At 52.0% G+C, this 21,490-nt stretch overlaps 1 long non-coding RNA gene across 2 annotated transcripts in view; it reads right to left on the bottom strand.

The window, feature by feature from the left end:
- LOC123601817 overlaps window positions 1–21,490 on the bottom strand; it is a 33,479-nt gene continuing 11,989 nt past the window's right edge. For both annotated transcript variants that reach the window (XR_006714265.1, XR_006714264.1), the window contains exon 3: window positions 1–330. This is a non-coding gene — a long non-coding RNA (uncharacterized LOC123601817). The remainder of the gene's footprint in view (window positions 331–21,490) is intronic.

The raw sequence follows: 21,490 nt of genomic DNA on the forward strand, positions 1-21,490 counted from the left end.
GATGCTCGATAGATGTTTATTGAGTGAATGAGTACAAGACAATCACCGGAGCCCCGTGGTCGCCAAAGCCCACCCTGGTTACAAATGGAGAAGCACCCGATCCCCTTAAAAGTGAAGAAAGCACCAAGTGAAACTTGTGTAACAGCCCCGCGTCCAGAACCGGCTGGGGCTCTGAGAGCCACCTCGTGGAAGGTATTCCTTTAATTGCAGGTGTTTGTTTCCTTTGGCACGGCAATATGTAATTTCCCATTTTTAGAACAATGCTCCAAAGAACAGTCACCAAAACAACTTTCAGAGGGGGCGGTTTTCTTCCTGGCCACTGCTACAGCCCTGTAAAGCAACAATAACAAAGGGATATTTATTCCAAACACGGTTTGCGTCTCTCCATAAAATCAGGAGGCCGTTCCTTAGCTTTGCGCAGGCTGCCGAAAGACCCTTCCGACCCCTCGGCAGAGCATCCAGCCACACTCTTGTGTCTCTGGGAGGGGGAGACTGGGAAACGGTTCTGCTGCTGGCTCAGTTTTGGTCTTGACACACCTCCCTCCGTGTGGTTCCCAGGCGGCGAGGGTGGAAAGGAAGTTTGTAGAAAGGCTGTGTCCGTTCTTTGGGTGTCCCGTACTAAGCCTGAACCCGGAAGAGGGCAGTGTGTTCTTGGGGACGCGCCAATAGCAGACTTTGAAGGTGAGGGCCCGGGAAGGGATGAGATGCATCCCCCCCGGTGGTGGAACCGTTGAGAAATCCCTTTCATTGGCATCCCCGCACCGACCTTCTCTCTGCTTCATATACTCAAGAAATTGGCTCCAAGACTTCAGGAGTCCATCCCCGCTCCTCCCCATGTCCTTACCCTTCCATTTCCATCCCGCTGCTTCTGCCCAGATCACATAGAACTCCTTCCCACCTGAACCTGCGTGCTTCCCCTCCTCAATGGCCTCCTGGCCCAGTCACTTTGACCTCCCCCGTGGGTCTGCACATCCCGGCTTCATCTTGTACCTTCCCTGCTCAGCAATGGTCAGCGACTCCTCTTCCTGTAGAAAACGTCTGGGTTCCTTGGCAGGGGGGAACCTCATCTGAGCCAGTCTTCCTTTCCAACCTTATCTTCCACTTGTCCCTCCATAAATCTTAGGCGCCAGCGCGAAATGGCCCGCTCACCATTCCCAGACTCCACCTTTGCCCTCCGGGTACCACCTCCCTCCCCCAACCCCCGAACTTGAATGACCTTCCTGGTCCTCTCTCTGTGACAAAAATCTTACCCATTGCTGACAGTCCCACCAGCTTTAACACCTCTCTCTGCCCAGTCCAGCTGAAAATGACCTCCCTCCCCCACACCTTACGGAAGCACTGAGATTCCGCCCCATCCACAAAATGGCTCTACTTTGTGGACATAACGTTAGTGTAACTTTTGTTCAAACGTGTGCTAAACCGTTTCGAGGAGAAAGGTGCTGAGCCTCTTTAAGAGACCTAGGTAGAATCAGTTCAGTGTTGGCTTTGCCATTTCTACCCAGTCCTTTACTGAGCACTTGGCTATGACCCGGGTGCTGAGCTGAGTGCTTCTTAGGTATGACCTCATTCAACCCTCGCGATGAAACTGTAAGGTAAATACCACAGTCCCCTTTGCACAGACAAGGAAACAAAGGCTTTGAGAAGTTAAATAACTTCCCGAGAGCCTCCCAATTTCAGAGGAGCAGGGATGGGGCCCAGGCTTGGCTCACGATATTCACTGCTGTGGCCAATGCTCAGTATTTCCTTCTCAGAGAACTTACAACCCAGAACAGTTAGGATGAGCAGGTGAATGGGAAACCACCGGTCATCTCCCAACTAGAATAAATTCATGGGAAGTTTCCCCATTCAATGTTTCGTTTTGTTTTGTTGTTTAGAGAGAGAGAGGGAACAAGCACACGTGCACACAAGCAGGGGGGAGGGGCAGAGAGAGAAAAGGAAAGAGAGAATCTCAAGCAGGCCCCAGGCTCAGCTGGGAGCCCGACTCCAGGGCTCAACCCCACAACCGTGAGATCATGACCTGAGCCGAAATCAAGAGTTGGACGCTCAACCGACTGAGCCACCCAGGCCGTCCTTTTCATTTTTTTAAATCGAAGTATAACACAAATACAGGAGAGGGCATGAGGAATGCACTTGTGATGAGCACAGGGTGATGTACGGAAGTGTTGAATTACATACACTATTCTATACCTGACACTAGTATAACACTACGTTATACGTATACGTTATACGTATATATACGTTAACTGGAATTAAAATGAAAACGTAAATACAATAGTAAAATAAAATAAAATGCGTTCATCTTAAATGGACAGCGCGATAATCATTTCCATGCATATGCACTCATATAAGACCACCCCGGTCCGGCCTAGAATATTTCTAGTGCTGCACGAGGTTCTCTCATGCACCTTCTCAGTCCATACCTCCGCCAGATATATGAGTTTACTCTTCATGTTTTAGCTTCGCCTCTTCTTGACCTTCCTATCAATGATCCTGTAACACATAATCTCCCTCACTGTGGTGTATACTCTACTGTATGAATTCCACCACCGTTCATTGCTTCAATCTCTAGTTGATGGGAATGTGGGGTGTTTCGAGTTTGGAGACCGTGCCTTTGAACATTTTTGTCCATCACATCTCTGTGGCATCCTATCTCTTGGATACATGTACCCAGGAGGGGCATGACCGAGTTATGGAACAGACATATCGTTAGCTGGAACAGAATCTACCAAACACTTTTCCTCCGTGATTGTGCCTTTCAACACTCCCCACAGCAAGGTGTGATAGTTCCAATGGCTCCGCATTTCAGTCACACCTGGTATTGTCACTCTTTTCTTTTTAGCCACCCTGGTGGGTGTGTGGTGATATTTCCTTGTGGTTTTGATGCGCATTTTCCCCATGAGTAATGAATGATGTTGCTTACCTTTTTATAGTTTGTTTGGTCACCTGGATGTACTATCTTATGAGTGTCTGTTAAGCCTCTTGCCCAATTTTTATGGGGTCATTGTCTTTTTCTTACTGATTTACAGTTGTTCTTTATATATCCTGAAAACAAATACTTGGTTGGATATATGTGTTACAGATTTCTTCTTCCGGGTCTGAGGCTCACCTTTTCGTGATTTTTTTGTTTGTTTGTTTTACGGTTTATTTATTTATTGTGAGAAAGAGAGTGAGAGAGAGAACACGGGCGGGGGGCGGAGGCAGAGAAACAGGGAGAGAGAGAATCTTAAGCAGGCTCCATGCTCAGTCCGGAGCCGGACTCAGGGCTCGATCCCACGAACTGGGAGATCACAACCTGAGCCAAAGCCAAGAGTCGGATGCTGAACCGACTGAGCCACCCAGGCATCCTGCCTTTCCATGTTTTTAATAGTACTTCTTGCCGAAGAGAGGTGGTAATTTTTCATAAAATGCTATCAATTTTCTTCTGTGGTTAGTGCTCTGGGTGTTCTGTTTTAGACATCTCTGCCCACCCCAAGGTCATGAAGACATCCTCTCTATGTTAATTTCTTTTACTCTCACTTTCTAAGTATCTTCCTCTAGACCTGGAGACAACCAATTGGCTGCTATTTCAATAAGGAGCACAGGTCGCATGGAAAAACTCACCATGACTGGCTCACGTGTCATTACTCACAGGATAATGTCCACCTGTCTTTGGGCCATCTAGCCCGTTATCCTAAGGCCGCCTTAGAGCATCCACAGACGCCATTACGCACTGACTGCATTGCTGTAATTCCAGAGGAGGCACCCCTAATGAGGGAAAGGGGCATCTTGCAAAATGACCTGGAAAGGAGAAGGGAGGCCATCTGTCCCCCCAGCCCTGTTGACACTCTCCAGCCGGCAGCCTACTCCCACAACCCGAGCTGTGATCACTTTGCAAACACATTCTTCCCATCCTAGCAACTCTCGCGGTCCCTCTTTATAAACCCTTCCCCTGAGCGTGCTCTTTTCTCCCCAGATTTGCCCTTTTATCGTCATTTATTTGCTTAACCACTTGCCATCTCTAGGGCACTTACTATGACACCTTTGCTTTTTCCTCCCTTCGCCCCTTCCTCCCCTCACGCAGGCTTATCCCAGCCTCAGCGCCTTGGATTTGGGGGCTGGAAAAGCCTGTGTGGTGGGCCCATCCAGTATGCTGGAGGACGCCCGGCTCTTCAGCTTCCTGGCTCTTCTGGTTCCTCCTGTTTCCTTCCCACCTTCCTTCTGTCAATCAAGAGGCCTGAGGGAACAGTGAGGGAGTGGGAGGCAAATCATAGCTTTTTCAAGCTTAAAGGAGCCTTAGATACGATCTAGTGCAACCCCCTCATTTTACAGATGAGGAAACGGATCCCGAGAGGGGAGGGAGAGGATGTGCCAGAGCCAAATATGTGGGGGAACAAAGCCAGGCCAAACAGGAAGTCCAAATTCCAGGGCTTGAGGCAGAATTTCCAGTCCCACCAGGGAACCTGGGACTGCTTCCCACAGCAACTTTCTCCCTCCAAGCCACACATCCCATTCCAGAAACAACCAGGGCTGCTCAGACAGAGCAGCAGACGCAGATCCGACAAGCCCGCAGCGTGTGCACACCAGCGGTCGTCCCTGAGAGTCCATTCCAGAGCCTCCAGGGGACACAGACGACCACCCATCCCAACAGAGGAGTTTCGCGATGACTCATGCCATGACCACATCTTCGTTTTAATTCTCTAATCATGAGGGAACTGATGGGCAACCCGCCTGGCCGCACCTGTTCCAACGGGGGAGTTGGAGAGCAAGAGAGATGGGTGGAGAGCGGGAGGGGCCTGGAGATCACGTCTGTCCCCGCCCGTCGCCAAGCCTGCGGCTGAGGGGACCCCCCCCCCCACCCAGTGCAGCCCTCAGCTGGGATCTCCCAAGTTATGGCGGCTGTTAGCACTTAACTGAGCGCTTACTATGCACTAGGCACTGTTCACACCACCTTAGATGAATTCAGTCCAACCTCGCCCAGCCTCTGAAGGAGACACTGCGTTTCCCCCACGTTGAAGATGTTGACACGTTGCCGGGGGGCCTCTGGTCAAGCAGCAGGGATGCCTTCCCGAAACGTCTTTGATGGGGTCACCAGTCAGCACGAATCACCCTACTCATTACATCTTGCCAACGTCAAGCTCACCCCCAACATCACCACCAGACACCCACGGAGACCACCAGGAACATACACAAAGCCCAAGATTTTAGCAGCTCCGTGATGAATGCTTGCATTTTCACCGCTACGAACTTGTGTCGACAATTACTAGACATTTTGTCGGATTTCATTTATGGTAGTGACAAAGATCTCTTTTTAATTAAATGTGAGGTTTTGTTTTTTTTTTTAATAAATTTATTTCAAAAGGATGATGAAATGAACAGGGCACGGAGGGCATGTGGATGTGCAGCGAGGGTGACGGGGCCACCGGATGGACTTAAGCATGGGCGACGCACCCGGTCTGGTCCCAGCTCAGAGGCGACCTCGCTGCTGGAGCCCTTGTGCCTCCGATTCCCACCTGCCGCCCCCACAGCACCTCCCACAGTAAAGCCCTGCGGATTGGGAGAACCTAGTCAGCCCTCCGGCCTCCTCTGGCCCCATTCCACATGAAGGTCACTCACTTCTGGGTCCTCTCCACTTTCCAGAGAAACCCGGTGAGGCCGATAAACGTACTGAGACCACAAACAAGAGGCCAAGTATGAAGACAGAAAGGAATGAGGAAACCCCGCCCTTTCTTTGGACCCAGTCCTGGGTCTTCTGCCTCCACAAAATTTGCACATCACTGGCTGGGGGGGGGGGGGGGGGGGGGGGGGGCGGGGAATGTCCGCCCAGGACCCTCTGCTGAGGATCCCTCCCAGGCGCCGGGCTGTGAGCTGGCCCTGGCCAGGGCAATGCTGTCAAGGACCCAACACCACCCCCTCCTGCTGGGGTACATGGCCCAGCCTGGTGGCCCCGGAAGGTGATACAGGGAGGACTGTCCTTCCTTGGCAAATAGGGACAGTTTAAAAATAATACTCATAAATGAGATGGGGTGGGGGGGGGTGTCTAGGGGAGGGCAGAGGACTCGCTCAAAGCCCCAGGGATCTAACAGCAAACAAGAGGCTGGGATTCGCCATCCCCAGCACTGTCAGAGGACAGGAGTCAAAGGCCCTCTGCCCTTGGAGTGCCCGCCATTGCATCCTCTTGGGCGCCGCCTCCCCCACAGCAGGGCGGGTGCCTGGCCAAGGAAGCCGGAGCCTTGTTCAGGGCATTGTTCTCCGTCAGAAGAGGATCTCGAAAGCAGAAGGAAATTAGAAACAACCACACAATGAATACCAGATTCTCCTTTCTCCTGGCTTTGGCTGCCAGGAGAGTAAGCAGGGCTGGGCCGACAGCACACCCCACCCAGCAGTTGCTGGCCCTCCAGGACGTCCAGGCCACGGGGAAAGGCAGGGCTTGGAGGCTGCACTGGTTCTCTACTGATTCCCACCAGGTCCGTGTTCTTTCTCCAGCTAGATGCGGATTCCTAGACACAGAGCCGCCCTCTGGGGCTTCCTTCCCACGAGGCACAGCCGACAAGCTACGGGCACTCTGTGTTTGTCGGTTGACTAACTGATACCCTCTGGGCGCTTTCCTAGACATTTTACAGGTGTAGACTCATGGAACCCCCACAGCCCCCCCACGAGGGAGACGCTACCGCTAGTCACGTTTTAGTCGTGATGAAGGGGGGTCCAGGCGACCGAGCGCCGGGCAGGACTGATCTGACTGGGGCAGTTTTGACGGGACTAAAATGATCCCGCTCCGTGCTTCTTACGAACATCAGCCTCCCCTACGACACCATGAGACACACGCAGAGGCCTCCTGGAGTCACCCCCACGTGTCAGATAAAAAGAGTGACCCGAGAGAAGATGTGTCCCCTTCAGAACTTGCACCCCGAGTCACCATGGGGACGGACACTAACGCGCTGTCGAAGGGGGGACACGCAGAGCCGATGTCAGTCTTACCAACTTAACATCTGAATGTTCCCGCTGAGAATTTTTTCTTAAAAATGCACTTTTTTGGGGCGCCTGGGTGGCGCAGTCGGTGAAGCGTCCGACTTCAGCCAGGTCACGATCTCGCGGTCCGTGAGTTCGAGCCCCGCGTCAGGCTCTGGGCTGATGGCTCAGAGCCTGGAGCCTGTTTCCAATTCTGTGTCTCCCTCTCTCTCTGACCCTCCCCCGTTCATGCTCTGTCTCTCTCTGTCCCAAAAATAAATAAACGTTGAAAAAAACAATTTTTTTTTTTAAATGCACTTTTTTTCCTCCCCCTTGTTGGGGCTATTCTTCATTTTAACATAATGTTGCGTTTTATGCCTCCTACGTAAGTAGGCACCAGCTTCAAATGTTGTGGAATATTGAGCTCATATATCTAGTCAAACTTCTGCTTGCTTTTTGCTGCCTCCATGGCTACCATGGGGATAAATAGAGGAGAAAGGTTTGGCTCTCAATCGTCCTCGCTGGGCCCTCTGCCATCATTCCCAAAAACAAAGGGGAAAAGATGCCAGCAGTGAGGGACCAGGGTGAGTGGTGAAAGAAAACACCGTCCTGTTCCAACGGGTACTGAGCAGAGTCAAAACTCCCCAGCAAGGGCTGGTGGAGGGGGCAGGAAGGCATTCCCCTAATTCCCTGTAAGGAGCACGCGCCTTGTAAACCTGCGGGCAGAGGAGGGAGAAGACGAGCTGTCACCCTCCAACCCTCTGCAGATGGGGTTGCAGGCTTGGAGGACCCCAGTGAACCCCAGCTTGTAAGGGGTCCGCCTGGACCTGGGACCCAAGTCCTCTGTGCCCTACTCCGTGTGCCCCACCGCCTCCACCCTGCTGCCCATCGGCTGCAGGATCTGGAAGCTCTGCGTGGTCTGTTAAGTGACCTGCAGTCTCTGGACGGCATGATGGAATGACCACTCCCCTGACCGTGTGCTGTGAGGCTGTCTGAACAAGAAAACCCAAGGATCAGGCTTTGTCCTTGGACTTCCCAGTGGAGGACCACACAAATGGATTGGGTTTTGGGGGTGGAGGTTGTTTCTGTTTTTGTTTTTGTTTAGTCTGTTCTATCCGATCGTTAAAACAAAAGTGCTGGAAAGGTCAAGTTCACAGGTTCACTCTCTAAATGAACCCATTGTCCCACAAAGGAGAGTGAAGGGAATCTTCATCCCTCCTGGGCATCTTCACCATCCTGCCCCCTTCTCCCATCTCAGAAGGCATCTGAGTCTCCAGAAAAGCCTCTCTGCTCTGCCCAGTAACAGCCACCGCCTCTTGTGCACTTGACCCCATCCCTGTGCCTCTTTCGGGGACAAGGGCATCAACTACGCCATCTTGCTTCCCCCTCTCTCCCACTGGCTTCCTTGGCTCATCCAATAAACATCTTCAAGTTTGCCCCAAACTGGAAAAACCTCCTTGTGTCTGCCTCCTGTGGCCAGAGACCGTCCCATCCTTCCTCTTACCTTTAACACCAAACTTCCTGGTGGTCTACCTTGCTCTCCGCAACTTCTCCCGCTAATTCCTAAGCCCCCACAGAGGGCAGCCCAAACCAGCGGGAGTTGCTCTCTCAAGGGCCACACATAGTCTTTAAGCATCAACTCCAGCAGCCACTGCTCAATACCCATCCTATCTGACCTCCCTACATCAGTTACACCAACAGAAAAAACTCCTCCTTGTGAAATGTGCTTAGGGCAAGCGCTTTGCATTGTTTTCTCAAAAGCCATGCCCCTTCTCCTTAGCTGGCACGAGCCCAACTTTGTTCAAGGACAGGAAAGAGATTCTTTTATTTCAGCAAGATGGGCACCGGCCCTGGTCCAAGGGCAGGCAGGCACGCATCCTTTCTGACCAGTGGAATATAGAGGGACGTCGGTTGGGATCTTCTGGGGACAGCCCCTCCGCCACCCCCACCCCCCACCAATAAGAGAGAGACATGTACAACAATAAGACAGAAGATGTCTGTCCCATGCTGCTCCTTGCTTCCTGTCTTTGAACTCAGTTGTGTGAGGATGTGATGCTGGAGGCTGACGAAAGGCCAGGAACACCTCAGCAACACCGGCCCAGAGCTTGGCCGCTGAACACTGCGACTATGAAAAAGTTCATCTGTGTCTATACCACTGGACACGTTTGCCGTTACCTGCAGCCAAAAGCACCCCCAGCCGACCTGTCACTCCTTTCTTGGTTATTGACATTTCCCTCCTGGCTCTCATTCTCAAGTCTCCTTGACTCCTTGGCAGGCCCTCTGCCCACCCCTTGAATATCCCTGTCCTCCATATCCATGGAGGGCCATGCTCCTGGGCGGGTGTGCCCTCTTCATCTAGCTGTTCGCTAACTCCACAAATACCCACTGGCAACTTCTTTTTTTTTTTTTTTTAATTTTTTTTTTTCAACGTTTATTTATTTTTGGGACAGAGAGAGACAGAGCATGAACGGGGGAGGGTCAGAGAGAGAGGGAGACACAGAATCGGAAACAGGCTCCAGGCTCTGAGCCATCAGCCCAGAGCCTGACGCGGGGCTCAAACTCATGGACCGCGAGATCGTGACCTGGCTGAAGTCGGACGCTTCACCAACTGCGCCACCCAGGCGCCCCCCACTGGCAACTTCTATGTGCTTGGCTGGCCTCCTAGATTTGACACTCTAGCAGGGGACACAACCAATAAACACAATGAACAAATAGAAAGTTATAAGTTATGGGGGTGCCTGGGCGGCTCAGTCGGTTGAGTGCCTGACTCTTGATCTCGGCTCAGGGCATGATCTCATGGTTCGTGAGTTTGAGCCCTATATCAGGCTCCATGCTGACAGCTCAGAGCCTGTTTGGGATTCTCTCTCTCTCTCTCTCAATAAATAAACTTAAAAAGAGAGAGAGAGAGAGAGAGAGAGAAGTGAGTGAAGGGGAGGGGAGTCCAATGAAGCTGAGATCCTTGCAGAACCCAGTAAGCCTTGGGAAGGTGCTGGCTGTTCTGCTCAGTGCAGTTGGAAGTCATCAGGTAAGATGATTAACCATGGAATTTGTGTTCCTTAAAGATCACTGAGGCTGGAATTTGGAGCCAGAGTGGAAGGGGGGAGGCAGTGTGGACTCACAGTCACCCCATTGAGAGATGGGGGTGGCCTGGCCCAAGATGGCGGCCGTGCAGATGGAGAGAGGGGACGTGCTTCCCTTGTGATGTATCCCCCAGGTAGAAATTATGGGACTAGCTGCTGAGGGGGCTCCCAGGGGTGAAGAAAGGGGGAGACACCAAGGATGATCCCCATATTTTCTAGCTTGAACACAGGGGAGAGTCGTACCATTGAGGGAGATGGGAAGCAGGTTCGCGGGTGAGGCAGGCAGATCGTGTTTGGAGTTCTGTCTTGGAGATGTTGTGTTTGAAATGCCTGAGAGCCATCCAAGTGAAGAGAGCAAGAGACAGCTAAGTACTCCAGGCTGGAACTCAGGGAATTGGGAATTTGGAGATTGTCAGCCTAGAAACGCATGTAAAGCCACGGGGATGGATGAGATCCACCGAGCACAGCGTGAAAAGGGAATACAATGGCCATTTAAGTGAGAGACAGCCTTTATCTTTCCGTCTCCCTTTGTCTTCTCCTCATCATCATATCAGTTGAAACCCAGAATATTCCCCCAAACTGCCTTCCATTCCCATGGCTGTGGCTTTCCAGCCTTCACCTCATCTCCCCTGGAGATTTCCACCAGCCCCCTGGACGGTGGTCCCTCCCATGCATCCACCATTCTGCCACCCGAGGGGTCGGTCCCTGCTCAGCTGTAGCAAAACTGAAACCAGAGGGCGTAGCAGAAAGCCTCAGAGAAGCAGTCGTGGAACGATCCCAGGTGGGAACGGGGTCACCCGGACCTGAGCTGGAGAGGCACCCGAGACAGAGAAAACGAGATGCCCAGGTCGGTAACCACAGCAACGGGGGTGGGTGCAGGCAGACTGCGGCCTTGAACCCCGGTCAGCACCCTACTCTGGAAGGAGTGGCTTTATTAGCTCAGTTTACTCACGCCAGCCCATGTGGTTTCCAACTCAAAGGTACCACCCAGCACCTGGCATGCCCGCGGCCACTCTCTGCAACAGATAACAGCAACAATAACAAAAACAAGAGTGACCAACGTTTACTGAGCACTTACAACATGCCAGGCACTGTGGCAAGTGCCAACCATCCTCCCCAAGTTACGAAGACAACCCTGTGAGGGAGGTATTATAGATGAGGACTCCGAGGTTCAGGAAGGTTGAGGAGCAGTAAATAGCAAGGCCTTTGGTGTTGGATAGACACGGGTTTGTCTGCTGCTACGTGACTGGGCTTTGTGGACCCTCCCAGCCTCGTCTGCAAAGGGGGCTTAAACGAGAGAATTTGGCAAAGCACTTAGCTGATGCCTAACCTAAGACAGTGCTCAATACCGATCGTTGTGATGGCTGTTGTAATTATAAGAAAACCAAAAGCCAGCTCCTGTCATTTCCCCGTATCAACGCCTCCAGTGGCTCCCACCTCCCCAAAGATTAGGACTCCCTGGCCCACCCACGCCACCCACTCCTCCCATCTGGGGCCACCCATTTCCTGAAGGTACCACGTTGTTATGCCTCGCGCGCCTTGCTGTCCCTCCTCGCCCTTGTCCACCAGGGAGGAGACCGGAAGTTGTCAGCAGAGAGGCCCAGAACCGCCAGCCAGCCCTAGCTAGGCTCACTGGACTTACAGACTGGGGACATCTCTCCCCTGTTTGCATTCCGGGCGCTTAGCGCAGCAGCGGCCACCCGGCGACACTGACTGAAGTAAATATCAAAAGCTCATCACATTTCCAAAAAGCAGTCATGGGGAAGGTTGGTGGAAAGGTCAGTTCGGGATTCCAGGAAGAGCCAACATCTCAGCCAGCCCTTCCAGCTGTGGGCCAGCGCTACTAAGGACGGGTCTCAACCCATCTCTCCTCCACCGAAACTCAGAACAATCCTGGAGGCGAGACAATCCTGGGGGCGAGACTTCGGTTTAAATAACTTGCGTGGTTTGGGGAACACAGCCCAGGGCAAAATGTCGGGTCAGAGAAAGGCTGTTCTCTGGTCCACTGTCTGTTCCAGGGCCCTCCACAGCCCCAGACCCTCACCCAGGGCCCACCCCAGGTCCTTGCCCAGCCAGCCACCTGGCAGGACAGTTGCTAGACAGCTTAGAACAGTTGCTTATTTATAAGACTCTCTAGGGGATGCCTGGCTGGCTCAGTTGGGGGCCTGTACAGTTTTTGATCTCAGGGTTGTGAGTTCCAGCCCCACGTTGGGTGTAGAGATTACTTAAAAATAAAATCTTAAAAAAAAATAAATAAGGCTCTAGGGGCACCTGGGTGGTTCAGTCGGTTAAGCATCTAACTTCAGCTCAGGTCATGATCTCGAGGTTCCTGAGTTCGAGCCCCAAGTCAGGGTCTGTACTAACAGGTGCAGAGCCTGCTTGGGATTCTCTCTCTCCCTCTCTCTCTCTCTCTCTCTGTTCCCCCCTCACAACTTGAGCTCTCTCTCTCTCTCTCTGATCCCACGTGATGGTGGATTGGGGAGGTCGGCTGGATTCCTGTCGTTTCCTACCAGCTGCTTTTATTTGGAGGGTGGGGAAGGCAGGCAGGCAGTGTCAGAGCGGTCACCAGTGCCTTCACAGTCGGTCCCTGCCATGGTGCTATTTGACCTCCACCTAAGACTTCCCACGCTGAGGGGTGACAGAGATCAAAGACAGCAGGTGACTTGGGACAACCCCCATCCCCGGAGTCTGAGCTCTCCCCAGGGCTCACATGATGGGACGTGTGAAGTCGTAAAAGGGGTTTCAGCAAATTTTGCAAGAATAGTAGGAAAACCCTAGGCCCGTCAGTGACCCAAAACAAAGTCAGATGTCCCAGGAGCATCCCGTCTCCACACCCCATCCATATCTAGGTATTGCATCCAGAAGAGCGAACAGCGTTATCCTGACATGTCAGAAGGAGTGCTTAAGATATGTTACACCTCGGGGCGCCTGGGTGGCGCAGTCGGTTAAGCGTCCGACTTCAGCCAGGTCACGATCTCGCGGTCCGTGAGTTCGAGCCCCGCGTCGGGCTCTGGGCTGATGGCTCAGAGCCTGGAGCCTGTTTCCGATTCTGTGTCTCCCGCTCTCTCTGCCCCTCCCCCATTCATGCTCTGTCTCTCTCTGTCCCAAAAATAAATAAAAAACGTTGAAAAAAAAATTAAAAAAAAAAAGATATGTTACACCTGTCTCCACTTTCTCCCAGGGTTCAGATCGCTCTTTCATCAAGTGATGCCTCAGAGCTGGCTGTTATCGCTCTTGTCCAGCTCGTCACTCAGCTTCCCTGATGACCAGCGTGGCCCCAGGGCAGTTACTTATCCTCCTTCCAGGGAAAACCGCTATATTCAATGCCATTTGGGCTGAGGACGTTGAACGGGTGATAACAATAATAAAAATAAAATCAGCCGTGATTTCTGAGCACTTAATGTGTGTCCGGAACAAAGAAACAGACTCAGAAACACCCCAGGAGACCCCGCTCATCAACGGCAGAGCCGGGATTCGAACCCAGGACTTGCACCTGGCATCACACCGCTGCCTTCCAAGAAGGTTACAAGCTGGTGTTCCAGGGTGTTTCTGCTCCTCCAGAGGAGGGGGTGGTTTGAGAAGACCCTTTAAGCAGGCGATACAGTCTGAATTCCAGACGGGATTCAGGAGCTCTGCCCCAGGAACACATCTCTGTAAGAAGACTGCATCCAAATACCGTCTGCCATGCGCACAGTCAGAAACTCTAAGTCAGTTCCGAGGCAGCCAAATGTTTGGAAAGAATGCCATCTTCAACCTCCAGCCCACTCAGGACGACTATGAGCAGAGAGACTATCAAAACCCAAGCCATTTAAATAATACAAGACGTGACTAAGAGGCTGAAACCAAAACAGCCTCAAGATCAAGGTGAGAGAGCTGGGAGGTTGGTCGTGACAACAGGAACTGCCCACCCTCGCTCCAGCAACAGGCTGCTCCATCCTGGGGGGGGGGGGGGGGGGCGCCTCTGGCCAAAATCAAAGCCCGATGGCAGGCAAAGGGATGCTGAGTCCAGGAATCCGGGCTTTCGTGATCCACAGGGACAGATCTGCCAGGATGATGGGGATGTCCACAAAATAGCTTTGGCGGGGGGGGGGGGGGGGGGGGGGAACCCTGGTGGCAGAGAAATGTGGAAGGGGAGAGGTGGGGGTTTGACAAGTGACCCTCACAAGCTCATCCTGGGGTTGAAATTTAGTGGACTGACACCTGCCCGCATGCTGGGCTCCAGGCCTGTCCTTCAAAAGGCTCTGAGAAGTTGAAGACCTACACCTGGTTCTCTGCTGAAGCTCAAATTTGCACTTCAGAAGCAAATGCATGGATGCCTATACTGGAGCACTTATCACATTGGCTTCCTTAAAAGGGTTTCCTGACCCCACTGAAAGCAGGCAAGAGTCTTATGGACCCTAAAGAGCTGGGCCGGGGACCCAGGGCCCCCAACCTTGGCTTTGTTTTGTCTCCCAATTCCCAAGGATGTGATCTTCCTGTTTCTTCGAGAGCCACTGTCTGCTCTCCCTTCCGTATCCCCACACTCACCTCCTCGCTCCACCCATGGAGCTGACCTCAACCACACCTGCCAGGCTGGAGCCCAGGCAAACCCAGCCATCCACCATAATCCTAAATACGCTCCACTTAGCAGCATGGCCCGATAGGATGGGTTGTCTGGGCGACCACAGCGCGGGCCCCCAGACAAGCTTGGGCCTCACTCTCACGTCTGGCTCCCTAGAGGGGGCCTTTTGTGTCTGACCCTCAGATATCCTGGCCCTGAGACTGGCCCTTGTTATGGGCTGAATTGTGTCCCTAAATCCGTATGTTGAAGCCCTAACCCCCATCACCTCAAAATGTGACTCTATTTGGAGACAAGGCCTTGAAAGAGGTGATTAAGTTACAATAAGCCCATTAGGGTGGGCTCTAATCCAGCCTGACCCGTGTCTTCGTAAGAGGAGAAAACTTGCGCCCACAAAGAGACACAAAGGACGAACATGCATGGAGGAAAGACCGTGTGAGGACGAGGCGGGAAGGCGGCCATCGGCGAGCCAAAGAAAGAGAGCTCAGAAGCACTCAGACCTGCCGACACCAACATCTTGGGCTTCCAGCCTCCAGAACTGTGAGACGATAATTTTCTGTTGTTTAAACCATACAACCTATGGTATTTGGTTATGGGAACCTGAGCAAATGAAAACAGACCTCATTCCGGGTCTTTGTCACTTTCTGTCACTGATTACAAGAAAGCTTAGCTTTTATTGTGCGTCAGGCACTGCGCTAAGCCGTTTGCAGGCTTCTCTCATTCCAGCCTCTCAACAGCACAGGGAACCTTACTCCATTTTACAAATAGGAAAACTGCCACCCAGAGAGGTCAATGACTTCCCCAAGGTCATCCCAGCTGATAAGTGACCGACTGATACGGGATTCAACCCAAGGAGGGCGACTCCAGAGCTGGCGCCCACAGCCATCACACCCCACAACTAGGGATGCCCAGGCCACCAGCCCCTGGAAGGATGCTGCAACGGACTGAATGTTTGTGTCCCCCCGGCCCAAATTCATCTGTTGAAACCCTACCTGCCCCCACCACAGCATGATGATATTAGAGGAGGTGGGGCCTTTGGGAAGTGATTAGTAATGAGGGTGGGATCCTTGTGACGGAATTAGCGCTCTTATGTAAGGGACCTCCAAGAATTCCCTCACCTTTTTCCAATGCGTGAGGGCACAGGGAGAAGTGGGCAGGCTACAACCCAGAAGAGGGCTCTCGCCAGAACCCAACTGTGCTGGCGCCCTGACCTCAGGATTCCAGAGCTACAAAGAATACATTTCTGTGGCTAAGAAGCTACCCAGTCCATACTATCCTCTCATAGCCACCCAAACAGACTAAGACAGCCGCCCTCAGCTCAGCTCCCAGACCAGCTCGGTGAGTCAGCATGGCCAGTGGTGACCCTCGGCCCCACAGCTCCAGGCTGCCGTGGACGCTGGCCTTCCTGGAGCCCCAGCGGTGGCATGTCCTTCCAAGACCCCAAGAACCTCGTGTCCCTCATCTGAAGGCCTGTGGAGCTGTCGCTCTGCTCCTCTCCCCTCTGAGGGACACCTCGGCCATTTTGTTCTGTGGCAGCAGGGACTGAGGGAACCCACCAGAACCCAGAGAATAAGCGTGCCCTTTACAGGCCATCTTGGGTCCTCTTCAAATCATCCCCATGACTAAGTGCCCTTGGGGACTCTAGCTCATCAATTCACCTTAGAAAAAGGGGCAGCTCGTAAGCAACAGAAATGACAGCTGTCCTACCAAGAACAAGAACGGGGCTGCTTTTCCTCACCCGCCCTCCATGCCGGAAGGTCAGGGCCACAGTGGGCCATGGAGATGGTCCCCCTCAGAGGTGGTCCCCTCGTGCTTTCGCCAGAGGGTCACGCGGTGCAGCGGACAGAGCAGGGGTAGTTCTGGGACGGGAGAGTCTGTCGTCAACTGCAGGGAATGGTCATCTCTGGCAACTCACTCAAACTCCCTGTGGGCCCCCTGCCGAAAAATGCCAAGTCAACCCTCTTAATGAACAAAGCCGAGCTTTGTAAGCACTGGATTACTTGGGAGGGTGGGAGGAGGAATAAGAATCTTGGTCCTCGTGCTACTCATGTTACAGTGTCCATTATATTCCTCCACACGTGAGCTGAGTTCCCTGCTGGGGCTTCTGCCCATGTTACGAGCAACATGAGGGCAGGAGCCAACCCTGTTCCCCGCATTACCCCAAGCACAGTGTGTGTCCCAAGGTGCGGTACTGACCCACCTGCACCAGACTCGCCTGGAAGCCTTTAAATGCGAATTCCCAGTCCCCCACCCCAGATCTACCGGATGAGGCTCTCCAGAGTGGGGCCCAGGAATCTGCATCCACCAAGCGTTCCGGCTGATTCTGAGTCTCCCTGCCCCGCTGGGTCCTTTACTTACCCCGCTCAGGAAGTGAGCCAGGCCCTGACAGGGCAGAGCAGTAGGGGAGCCGACCGTCCCCGGTGTGCCCTGTGGGGGTTCCTGGGACTGTGCGGGACAGTCCAGGGCAAGCCGGGATGGCTAGTCATTCTAGCCCCCCTTCAAAGTCGCACACAAGGACAAGGAGCAGGAGTTTCCAAGCTCATCCCCAAATGGCTCTTACTTGGTGTTGGAATGCGCCCCAAATGTACTCAGGGTTGAGAGTGGGCGTGGGTGATGTTCTGGGATTTCACAACACTCCAAATGAAAAAATGAAGTCAGACCATGAGGAGCTGACTCAGGGACTCTAGAGAAGGGTCCAGCTTCCCTGGTTTGTCCCCTGCCCCAAACCTACTATCACCACCCTGTGCTGAAAGCAGCAAATGCCCAGAGCTCACGGTTCCCTTACGATCAGAGGGGTCACCCCTAGGTAGGAGGAGGTCAGGAGAATCATGGGGTGTCAGAACCGGAAAGTCTCCTGGAGATCAAAGAGTCCTGGTCCTTCATTTCTTGCATGAAAAAACAGGTCCAGAAAGGCCACGTGATTGGCAGGGCCACACAGCTAGCCAGCCCAAAGGTGACCCTAGCTCTCTGATGTCTTGACGTCTGCACCTCGACACCAGTGCTTCTGCTGGACAAAAAAAAAAAAAAAAAAAAAAAAAAGACAACAGCAGGAAAAGAAACAAGAAATATGAATTGAGGAAGAAGAGGCTAGACACAGAGATGAGTTAGAGGAAAGAGTGCTTGAGGCCCGTGGTGTCCTAACTCCCCAAGTTACAGATGAGGAAACTGAGGAACACAGAGCTCAAATATATTTCCCAGGGCTACACACAGGAAACCTCTCTTGCAGGTCATTTAAATCCTATCCACAGGGGGTCCCGCCAACAAATCGGAAGATGTGCTGTGTCTGAAACGAGAGACCCTCATGACAATGTCCAACAGAAAGGAGGGACCAGCGCTCCCAGGGCTAGAATTGGAGCCCTGGATCCACGGACACAGTCCTGAAGCCTTCAGCCTGGGGAGTTTCCCCAGAGAGGGTAGGGGCCACTCTGGAAAAGCAGTGGGGGTGACTTCTACTTTTCATGTTAAGCAGTTTTGAGTTATTTGGGGCTCTGGGTGGCTCAGTCGATTAAGCGTGCAACTCTCGGCTTCAACTCGGGTCACGATCTCACAGTTTGTGAATTCGAGCCCTGCATCCGTCTCTGCATTGAAAGCACGGAGCCCGCTTGGGATTGTCTCTCCCTCTCTCTGCCCCTCCTCCTCTTGTTCTCTATTTCTCTCTCAGGAGAAAACAAAACGAAACCAACAAACAAACAAACAAACAAAAAACACCTATAGACGGTTTTGAGTTACTTGAAATAACTGGTAAGAATTTGCTTTTGTGGTATCTTTTTAAAAAGATTAAAGGAAGGGTGCATCTGGCTGGCTCGGTTGGTGGAGTGTGTGACTCTTGATCTTTGGGTTATGAGTTCGAGCCCCATGTCCGGGGTAGAGTTTACTTTAAAAATAAATAGATAGAGGGGCGCCTGGGTGGCGCAGTCGGTGAAGCGTCCGACTTCAGCCAGGTCACGATCTCGCGGTCCGGGAGTTCGAGCCCCGCGTCGGGCTCTGGGCTGATGGCTCGGAGCCTGGAGCCTGTTTCCGATTCTGTGTCTCCCTCTCTCTCTGCCCCTCCCCTGTTCATGCTCTGTCTCTCTCTGTCCCAAAAATAAATAAACGTTGAAAAAAAAATTAAAAAAAAAATAGATAGATAGATAGATAAAATTAAAGAGGGGAAATAAATAAAATTAAAGAGGGGAAAAAGTTCTTTAGTGGCTGGTGAGAGAGGAGCAGGAGACCAAGCCCTGAGCTTGGGAAAGCAGAGAGATGAAAATAATGGGATTTTGAAGACAGAGGCTGAGATCAAGGAAAGAAGACCAAAGGACCCCCTCGGTAACTGGAGGTAAGTTGGATTTCCTGGAGGGGAGGTGTCTGTATGATGGTAGAATTGGACGTGAACTTGCTTTTTTAAGCACATTAAAAGTAACTAATTTAGGGGCTGGCTGGCTCAGTTGATTAAGCGTCTGACTCTCGATTTTGGCTCAGGTCATGATCTCATGGTTTGTGAGTTTGAATCCCACATCAGGCACATAGCAGAGTCCGGAGCCTGCTTGAGGTTCTCTCTCTCTCTCTCTCTCTCTCTTCCTCTCTCTCTCTCTCTCTCTCTCTGCCCCTCCCCTGCTCATGCTCACTCTCTTTCTCTATTTCTCTCTCAAATAAATAAACATTAAAAAAAATTTTAGGGGCACCTGGGTGGTTCAGTTGGTTAAGCATCTAATTTCGGCTCAGGTCATGATCTCACAGCTTGTGAGTTCAAGCCCTGTGTCAGGCACTGTGCTGACAGCTCAGAGCCTGGAGCCTGCTTTGGATTCTGTCTCTCTCTCTCTCTCTCTCTCTCTGCCCCTCCGCCGCTCACACTCTGCCTGTCTCTCTCTCTCTCTCAAAAATAAACATTTAAAAAAAATTTTTTTAATTTTGAAATAAAAAGTAACAAATCTAGAGATGATAAAGCATTTCTACTTGTCATAGTCATAGGAGACAGCACCTAAGGATTTAAGAGCTAATTTCTAAAAAAGTATTTCGAGTTCTCCATAATTGGGTGTTCAAAAATATTACCTCCAAGTTATAGTCCATGACAAAATGGAAACAATCTTCCAGGAATTGATGTCTCTGCGGCTGAGCCAGTAAAACCCTGGCTGTGCAGAATCCTCAGGGAATGAATGAGTCACTTTATAGAGTAGAATTTCCTGAATAGCTGAAGGCGAAAACTTTAAGTGACAGACATGTAAACTTTTAAATACAAGTCTTTCCGAACCGGCCTCCTCGCAGCCCGCTTTCTGAACCAGAGGACCCGGGACATTATTTCTATAATCCCATTTTAAGGCGGCCCCTAGGGCTTACCGACGCCTGGAAGGACTCCACACCCAGTATCTTACAACCAGAAGTTTCCCTCTTGCCACAATCCCCACCCCACACCCGTGCCTCACTCCCTCCACCCCTACTCTACACTCACTTCATCCCTGGTCCCTAGTCCAGCGCCTCATTCCTGACGGTCATCAGGAGCTCAGCCACCACGCCCGGGGGATCGGCAGTTTTCTCTGTCCCTATCATTAAAGCTGCAGAATTGAAATCTACCAAAGAAAGGCACAGAACCACACCGCAAACAATCAGAGCAATAGCCAACCTATGTGTGACACACGACACTTTCCTTTACAGAGTTTATGAAGCAGCTGGCACAAGTAGGTTTAGCCACCCTTTTATGACGAAACTGAGGCTGGCAGGTTAGAGGAGCTTCAGAAGGTCACCTGCCCCAAATCCAGTACATGGATAACTCAAAGCCAGGTGTTGTAACTCCAAATCCTTATGCTTTGCTACTTTCTGAATTACCCACGTTGATCAAATGCCTAAAATCTGCCCAAAGAAGAGGCAGAACAAACCAAAACCGGCAACCCGGCCGGACTCCTTTAACACGATCGGTGAAATCACGCCAGGCAGTAACTTTTTATCTCCGTTCGTGTTAAGCTGTTGCTTCTGCAAATCATCGTAATTGCAAATTGCAAAGAAGTATTTGGTATGAGCAAGCCACTGGGGTGTTTCGGCAGGAGAGGAGAGGAAGGGTGCCATGCTTACAAAGGGTGTGGACAACGTGACCGGGTCTGCACGACAATTATGAACAGCCCCTATGGGAAGAAATCAAAGGTCTGAGTGAAAGTGTTGTTAATCTACTCTCCGGAGAGTTGGCTGCGGCTCTGTTTTCATCTGGAAGTCCTACAAACCAGGAATGTGTTTCTGCTGACGTACCGCTTTCCACCATGTTCCAGGACAACGCAATTAGCGTCCTGCGTTCCAACAAATCGCTTGTGACAGAACGTTAGCCATTTGGAGCTTTGCAAATGGCAAAACTGCCGCTCTGCCTGCTATCACGTGACGTGTGTGACCACAGATCACAAGTTGCCACCCAGCACTGCCCAGAAATGCTACTCTATTTCTTAGCGAGCTCCCTTTCCCCCCTCCCAAGATGGCTGTCCTACAACTTTTCCTCTCCCTTCCAGCCTCCCTCCCTGTCTTTGCTCTCAGTTCATGATCTCAGCCCTTATGTCACCCAGAAAATAGAAGCCAACGATTAAAGACTACCTCATCTTCCCTCCAACAAGCCCCTTGGCCTCCCAGCATCCAACTCTCCCTTCAAACCTGACCTGGTTTGCCTGGGACTGGGAGAGGGGAGTGGCCCTGGGACATGGAACTTTCTGTTTTAAAGTTTTCCCAGGACAGGGGACTTTCAGCTCAAACTGGGGAAGTCGCTCCAAATCCAGATGTGCTCCCCCTGCTCCTTCCCATCAGAAGCCCACCCTCCAGGAGACACCGGATGCCATCTCCTCTCACCAGCCTACGGGCTCCAGTCCTGACCACCCCCTCTTCTGCCTCATCCCCCTCTCCCTTCCGCTGAGCATGCAGACGAGGTCTGAGATCCCTCATCTTAAAGAATGAGAAATATCTCCCTCGATCCCACTTT

The sequence above is a fragment of the Leopardus geoffroyi genome, chromosome D1 (genome assembly GCF_018350155.1).
Source record: "Leopardus geoffroyi isolate Oge1 chromosome D1, O.geoffroyi_Oge1_pat1.0, whole genome shotgun sequence".
NCBI lineage: Eukaryota > Metazoa > Chordata > Mammalia > Carnivora > Felidae > Leopardus > Leopardus geoffroyi.